General features: G+C 38.9%; 1 pseudogene; it reads left to right on the top strand.

The window, feature by feature from the left end:
• Nucleotides 1-2,796: 2,796 nt before the first annotated feature.
• Nucleotides 2,797-5,622, top strand: LOC110207008 (glyceraldehyde-3-phosphate dehydrogenase-like; annotated as a pseudogene).
• Nucleotides 5,623-7,212: the final 1,590 nt, after the last annotated feature.

Here is a 7,212-nt window from a genome sequence, read left to right as displayed (position 1 = left end):
GCTTATTCCCTTCCTCCCTTCCCTCTCTCCCTGAGGCTTCTCTTTGAAAAATAAAAGGGGGGGGGGAGTATGGTCTCTTGAACTTTGGAGGTCCAGAGGACTTTCCATCTTCCTACTGCTATCCTAGTAGTGTCCCTAGATCAACAGAAAGCAGTGTATACATTGAGAAACAAGGTCAGATTGCATACAGATCTAAGGCTCTACCAAGAAATACGCAGAAAACTATATCATCTTTAAGAGAAATAAATATCTTGAGTATTCTAACAGCACTCCCTGCATCAATGAGTTATCCTTTTTCCACACATGCTTTCTAAGTTTGAACCTGCTTTTCCCTGCACCCAGAATCTTTTCAGACTCAGACACTGTATCACCCTGGGCACATCTCTTAATTGCCATCTGCCTCAGTTTTCTCATCTGTGAAACTGGGATCTTAATAGCCCCTACAAACCAGGTTTGTTGTGAGGATAAAATGAAATAATGGCTGTAAAGCACTTTATAAACCTTAAAGCACAATATAAACATTAGCTATTCATTATCATCATCATTGTTATTATTACCATACCACCTTAATAAATACACATTTCTATAAGTAAATTAAAGATAGATGACTGATATCAACTGACGATTATGGTGGAAAGCACACTGCCTCATGAGCTACAGCACATGAAAAGACACTCCTCCAACCTTTCAGGAGTACCCCCTAGGACTTGTAGTAGTAATTTCTGGAAAACTGACTCATCAGCATGAGTGGAATTTGGGATAGTTATCCCAGAGAGTGTGCTATACTTACAAATTGAAATTCACTAGAAACTCGTTCACCAGAAAAGTTTTAATTGGCTGGGAATCAAGTTCTAACATCTCTTCTGCATTCTAGGGAATCATAAATTACTTGGCTAGTTGACTAAGGGATGATGGACTTACTCTATGGTCTCATATCACTGAAGTGCTTTTTTGCATGATGACACAACCAGTCACCATTTATTAAGTGTCTACTATGTGCCAGGGACTGTTCTATGTACTGGGGATACAAAAAGCAAGAAACAAACCTGTCTCTGCCCTCAAAGAATTTACAATCTACTATGGGGAATACACTATATTCATAGATAAATACAGAATATCAACAAAATAAATACATAATGATGGGGGAAAGGAAAAATTGGGAGGCTCAGAAAAGGTTTTCTGAAGAAAGTGGTAATTGAGCTCAAAATAATTAAAGTAATTCATTTATCAAGTTATAATACATAAATTCAACCTAATAGGAACAAAATATCTTTAAGACAATAAATTTTCTTTTTTTTATTACCATGGGACTTTAATAATCCATAGCAACAGACTATATTTGTCTAAAGAGTCGCCTACTTTTACTTACAGATTGCATACAGACTTATGGATGAAGGGTCCTTAGTCTCCAAAAGTCCTTGTAAAAGGAGGGGCTGACTGAAGTCCTTCATTTTATAAATGAAGAAACTGAAGCTCAGTGAGGTCGAGTGATTGGACCAAGATCATACAACTAGTGCAGAACTGGAGTTTGAACACGTCTTCCAACTCTTAATCTAGAATTTTTCTTTCTATATATAACATGAAGCACGACATATACCCAAGAACAGGGGTGGGGAAGCTGTGGCCTTGAGGTCACACATGGCCTTCTTGGTCCTTGGGTATGGCCTCCAGACTCAGTCCAAGTTTTACAGAACAAATCCTTTTAGTAAGGGGATTTGTTCTGTGAAGTCTGGATTCAATCGAAGGGCCACACATGAGGACCTAGAGGGCCACGAGGCCTTAGGTTCCCCACCCTCGCCCAAGAAGAATACATTCCTGAAAGAGAATTTCCTTGAAAATACACTTGGAAAACAATTAGATAACAATAGAAAAAACATTTGATCTAAAAGCATTTGATATGGAATTTTTACCCTTCAAATTGAAACTATTGCTCAGAGGATCTGAATCACTACAGAAACTGACCATTGAGATAGCTGAGCGGAAAAAAGTATTCAATTCAAAGAATTGTTAATTTGGAGGTTTGTGATATAAGCATGAATTTGACATCAAAATTAGATTTATGTCAAAGGTTTTGTGCAGGACTCAGAATGTGATCTAAGTTTTCTTTATGCCAGGACACATTGCTAATATTGCTACTAATTAATTTGGAAATTTTCTTTCTTTTGTGCAGTTAAACAGAGCCAGGTCTATTTAAAGGTTAATATTTAACAGAAGCATTATTATTAAGTTAGCAGCAGTTTTTGATGCATTTCCTATGGCCTGGAAGATAATTCTAATTGTAGACTCACTTCCTTCTTTAATTCAAGAATTTGATATCGCCAATGTGGGCACTCCTTCCACTGATAACAACAACAACATAATAGTGTCTAACATTTACCTAGTGCTATATAGTTTTCTAAGTATTTTATATACGTTATCTCATTTGGACCTCTCAACAACCCTGAATTAGTTAATTATTGAATGAATGGATTGTGTTCATTTCATTTGAATGTCATGACAACACTGTGAGGTAGTTAATATGGGTATTATCTCTTCTTTTCAGATGAGGAAACTGAGGCTCAGAGAGATTAAGTGACTTGTTCATTGTTGTTGCACTTAGTAGATACTCTCTGACTGTGATTGTGACCAAAAACACCCATCATCCTGTGGCCAACCAGCTGATGGGCCTCTCTAACAAATCTCTAATAACATTTGTTCTTGGACATCATTCACCTGGAAATCACTTAAAGAATCTCTCAACTCTTCTGCCAAGCTCAGTGCCAGGATATGCTGCTGCAACTGTATTCTTGGGTCAAAATGGTGAAGGTCAAAGTCAATGGATTTGACAGTATTGGGCTCCTGGTAACCAGGGCTGCATTCACCTCAGGCAGAGGGGACATTGTGGACATCAGTGACTCCTTCATTGACCTCAAGTAAATGTTTTATATGTTCCAATGTGATTCTGCCCCAAGTTCAAGGGCACTGTCAAGGCTGAGAATGGAAAGCTGGTGATCAATAGAAAAGCAATTACTATCTTCTAGGAATGTGATCCCACCAACATTAAATGGGGAGATGTTGGAGCTGAGCATTTAATAGAGTCCATTGATGTTTTTATCACCATAGAAAAGGCCAGGGATGACCTCACTTCTCAAATATATGGGGAACTGAGCCAAATTTATAAGGGAACTACTCCCCAATTGAGAAATCATCAAAGGATGTGAACAGGCAATTTTCAGAATATGAAATCAAAGCTATCAATAGCCATCTAAAAATTCTCTAAATCACTCATAATTAGAGAAATGCAAATTAAAACAACTCTGAGGCACTACATCACACCTATTAGATTGGCCATCATGACATAAAAGGAAAAAGACAAATAAAAGAAAAAAGACAAATGTGGAAAATTAATAGTCCAACCATTTTGGAGAACAGTTTGGGACTATGCCCAAAAGGTTATAAAACTATGCATACCTTTTGAACCACCAATACCATTACTAGGTTTGTATCCCAAAGAGATCAAAGAAAAGGGAAAAGAACCTATATGTACAAAAATATTTATAGCGGTTCTTTTTGTGATAGCAAAGAATTGGAAATTCAGGGGATGCTCATCAGTTGGGGAATGGCTGAACAAGTTGTGGTATATGATTGTGATGGAAAACTATTATGCTATAAGAAATGATGAGTGGGATGGTTTCAGGAAAACCTGGGAAGACTTGAATGAACTGATAGAAAGTGAAGTGAACAAGCAAGAGAACATTGTACACAATAACGGCAATATTGTAACAATGATCAACTGTGAAAGATTTAACGACTCTGATCAATAGAATGATCCAAGGCAATTCCAAAAGATTCATGATGAAAAAATGCTATTTACCTCCAGAGAGAGTATTGATGAATTCCCAGTGTAGATTGAAGCATACTTTTCTCCCTTTTCTTTCTTTCTTTCTTTTCCTTCCTTCCTTCCTTCCTTCCTTCCTTCCTTCCTTCCTTCCTTCCTTCCTTCCTTTCTTTCTTTCTTCCTTCCTTCCTTTCTTTCTTTCTTTCTTTCTTTCTTCCTTCCTTCCTTTCTTTCTTTCTTTCTTTCTTTCTTTCTTTCTTTCTTTCTTTCTTTCTTTCCTTTCTTTCTTTCTTTCTTTCTTTTCCTTTCTTTCTTCCTTCCTTCCTTCCTTTCTTTCTTTCTTTCTTTCTTTCTTTCTTTTCTTTCTTTCTTTCTTCTTCTCTTCCTTCCTTCCTTCCTTCCTCTCCTTCTTCCTTCTTTCTTTCTTTCTTTCTTTCTCTTTCTTTCTTTCTTTTCCTCTTCTTCCTTCCTTCCTTCCTTTCTTTCTTTCTTTCTTTTCTTTCTTCTTCTTTCTTTCTCTTTCTTCTTTCTTTCTTTCTTCCTTCCTTCCTTCCTTCCTTCCTTCCTTTCTTTCTTTCTTCCTTTCCTCCTCTCTTTTCTTTCTTTCTTTCTTTCTTTCTTTCTTTCTTTCTTTCTTTCTTTCTTTCTTTCTTTCTTTCTTTCTTTCTTCCTTCTTCCTTCCTCTCTCTCTCTTCCTTTCTTTCTCTTTTTTCTTCCTTCCTTCCTTCTTTCCTTCCTTCCTTCCTCCCTCCCTCCCTTCCTTCCTTCCTTCCTTCCTTCCTTCCTTCCTTCCTTCCTTCCTTCCTTCCTTCCTTCCTTCCTTCCTTCCTTCCTTTTTGCAACATGGCTAAAATGGAAATATGTTTTGCCTAATTTCATGTATATAATGGGCATCATATTTCTTGCCTTCTCAATGGGTTAGGGATGGGCTTGGAGGAGGAAGACAATTTGGAACTAAAATATTTTAAAATGAATGTTAAACCTAAATAAATAAATACTATTTTTATAAGGTATGTCTGTCTGGGAGAGGGAGGAGAAAGGATGGTGGGGATAACTATGATGACATAAGAAACAGAAGACTTCAGAATAAAAACAGTTTGAAAATGATAAAAAAAAAAAAGGGGGGGGCAGGGCTCACTTGAAAGGTGGAACTAAATATGTCATTATCTCTGCCCCTTTTGCTCATGCCCCTCTGTTTGTGATAGGAGTAAACCAAAAGAAGTATGGTAATACCCTTAAGATTGTCAGTAATAACTCCTGTATTACCAACTACTTGGCTCCCCGGCCAATGTCAGTCATGACAACTTTGGCACTATGGAAGGACTCATGACCACAGTCCATGCCATTACTGATACTAGAAGACGGTAGATTGCCCCTCTGACAAGTTGTGACTTGATGGATGGAGAACTGCCCAAAGCATCATCCCTGGTTATATTAGTGCTACTAAGATTTTAGGCAAGATCATGCCTGAGCTAAATGGGAAACTCATAGGCATAGTCTTCCATGTTCCTACTCCTATTGTATTTGTTGTAAATCTGACCTGCTATCTAGAGAAACCTGTCAAATATGATGATATCAAGCGATGAAGCAAGCACCTGAGGGACCTTTGCAGGGCATCTTGGGCTACAAAGAGGACCAGGTTGTATCTTATGACTTTAACAACAACAACCACTCATAGCTTTGGTGCTGGCTCTGGTACTGACCTCAATGACCATTTTGTCAAGCTTATTTCCTGGTATAACAATTATCATGGGTATAGCAACCATATAGTAAACCTTATGGTCTACACAGCCTCTAAGAAGTAAAATGGAAAGCCATGGGCCTTCATTCCAAGCCGGAAGAGGAGTTCCACCAGTGGGGAGCCCACATCCCTGACCCATTTCCCTCTACTGGGGATCTCATGCCCCACTCACAATCCTTGCCCTAAAGTAGCCTTGTACTGGGGGAAGAAGCATAGAGTCCCATGCTGTATACCATCAATAAAGGCACCATATTCAGTGCAAAAAAAAAATTCTATCACCAGGCCAATTTGACACAATAAACATTAAGCACTTATTAGTGTAAGGGGAGTGTAAAATGTAAGGGGAAGGGACTGGACAATGAATCTAGTCCTTTTGAACATGCCCAGTGTGCCTGGCTGATGCAATTCCCACTTTGGATCACGTGCAGACATTACGTACCTCCAATTCTCTAACCACTTGGTGAAGAGGAGCGTGTTTGATTGTCTGTGGAGCTGAAATTGGGGACGTTCAAAAGGCACCAGCCAGCTGGGGAAGTCACTGGCTATTTGGTTCTGACTCTCTCCAGACTGGCTGATACCAGAGAAGGAGCATGAAGCTGGTAGTGCTCTGCTGTTGCTTCTCTTTTTCTCTGCTTTGAGGGGAAGGAGACTGGAGTTGGTTATGACCAGATGAGCTTTGAATTGTCAGAAAATGAGCCAGCAGAAGTCCTGAGCTCGAGTCCATGCTGGAGTTCACTACAAGACAGACCATGAGGAGCAGATCCGAGTGACTTGTCTAGTCAAGCCCAGCAGTAGTGGAGACACAGGCTCATCCATCCAGCAGCCGTGCTGCATCTGTGAATTTGGAGAGGTAAATGCTATGTAGAAATTATGTTAAGTATGACCTCATTCTTTAGAGATTTAAGTGGCATAGGGGAGACTATGCCTCCAGGTATTGGGGGATGGAGCAGAATTTCTGTACTTTTGTTTCTGCTATATGTTCAAAGTATATATTCCTTTGTAAAAGCAAATTGATGCTAATTGATTAAATGGAACTGGGATGCTAATTACTGACAGCTAACCCTGGGAGAAACACACTGGGATATTAGAGAACAACAACCCAGACTATCAGGGGTATTCTAGAACCCTGAGAGGGAGATATAGCCAGACTTGCTCCAGAAGAGTGATTTTGGAGCATCTCTACACAAAGCATTGCTACATTGAAAGTTTAGCCATACAAGAATACCTTACTTTGGATGAGTGAAGATTTCTGTTCTCAGGTTCCCAAGCTGAGAGGCAGTACAGTGTGAAAGTACATTGGTTCTAGACCCAGAAAACTTTGGTTTGTATCTCAGTTCTGCCACATGAACGAGTATGTGACCGTGGTCAAGTCATCTTATTTCTGTGACCTTTAGTTTCCTCATATATAAAATGAGAAATCACAGATTTAGAACATAAGTCTTCTGATTCCAAATGCAGCATTCTCTTGAAGACCTGGGGATTATTAGCTATTATTATATTACTATTGTTTCCTTTTGAAAGTCAGAGCAGTTGGAGCACTTGTCTCAAAGTGAGGAAGACCTGGGTTCAAGTCCTAACTCTGACACACGATGGCTATATGAGACTGGATATTTGTCACTTAATCTCTCAGTACCAAAGTCAATTCTCTAAAGCT

Source organism: Phascolarctos cinereus, unplaced genomic scaffold (assembly GCF_003287225.1).
Source record: "Phascolarctos cinereus isolate Bilbo 61053 unplaced genomic scaffold, phaCin_HiC Scaffold_3;HRSCAF=262, whole genome shotgun sequence".
NCBI lineage: Eukaryota > Metazoa > Chordata > Mammalia > Diprotodontia > Phascolarctidae > Phascolarctos > Phascolarctos cinereus.
This window is presented reverse-complemented; position numbering and strand designations above follow the sequence as displayed.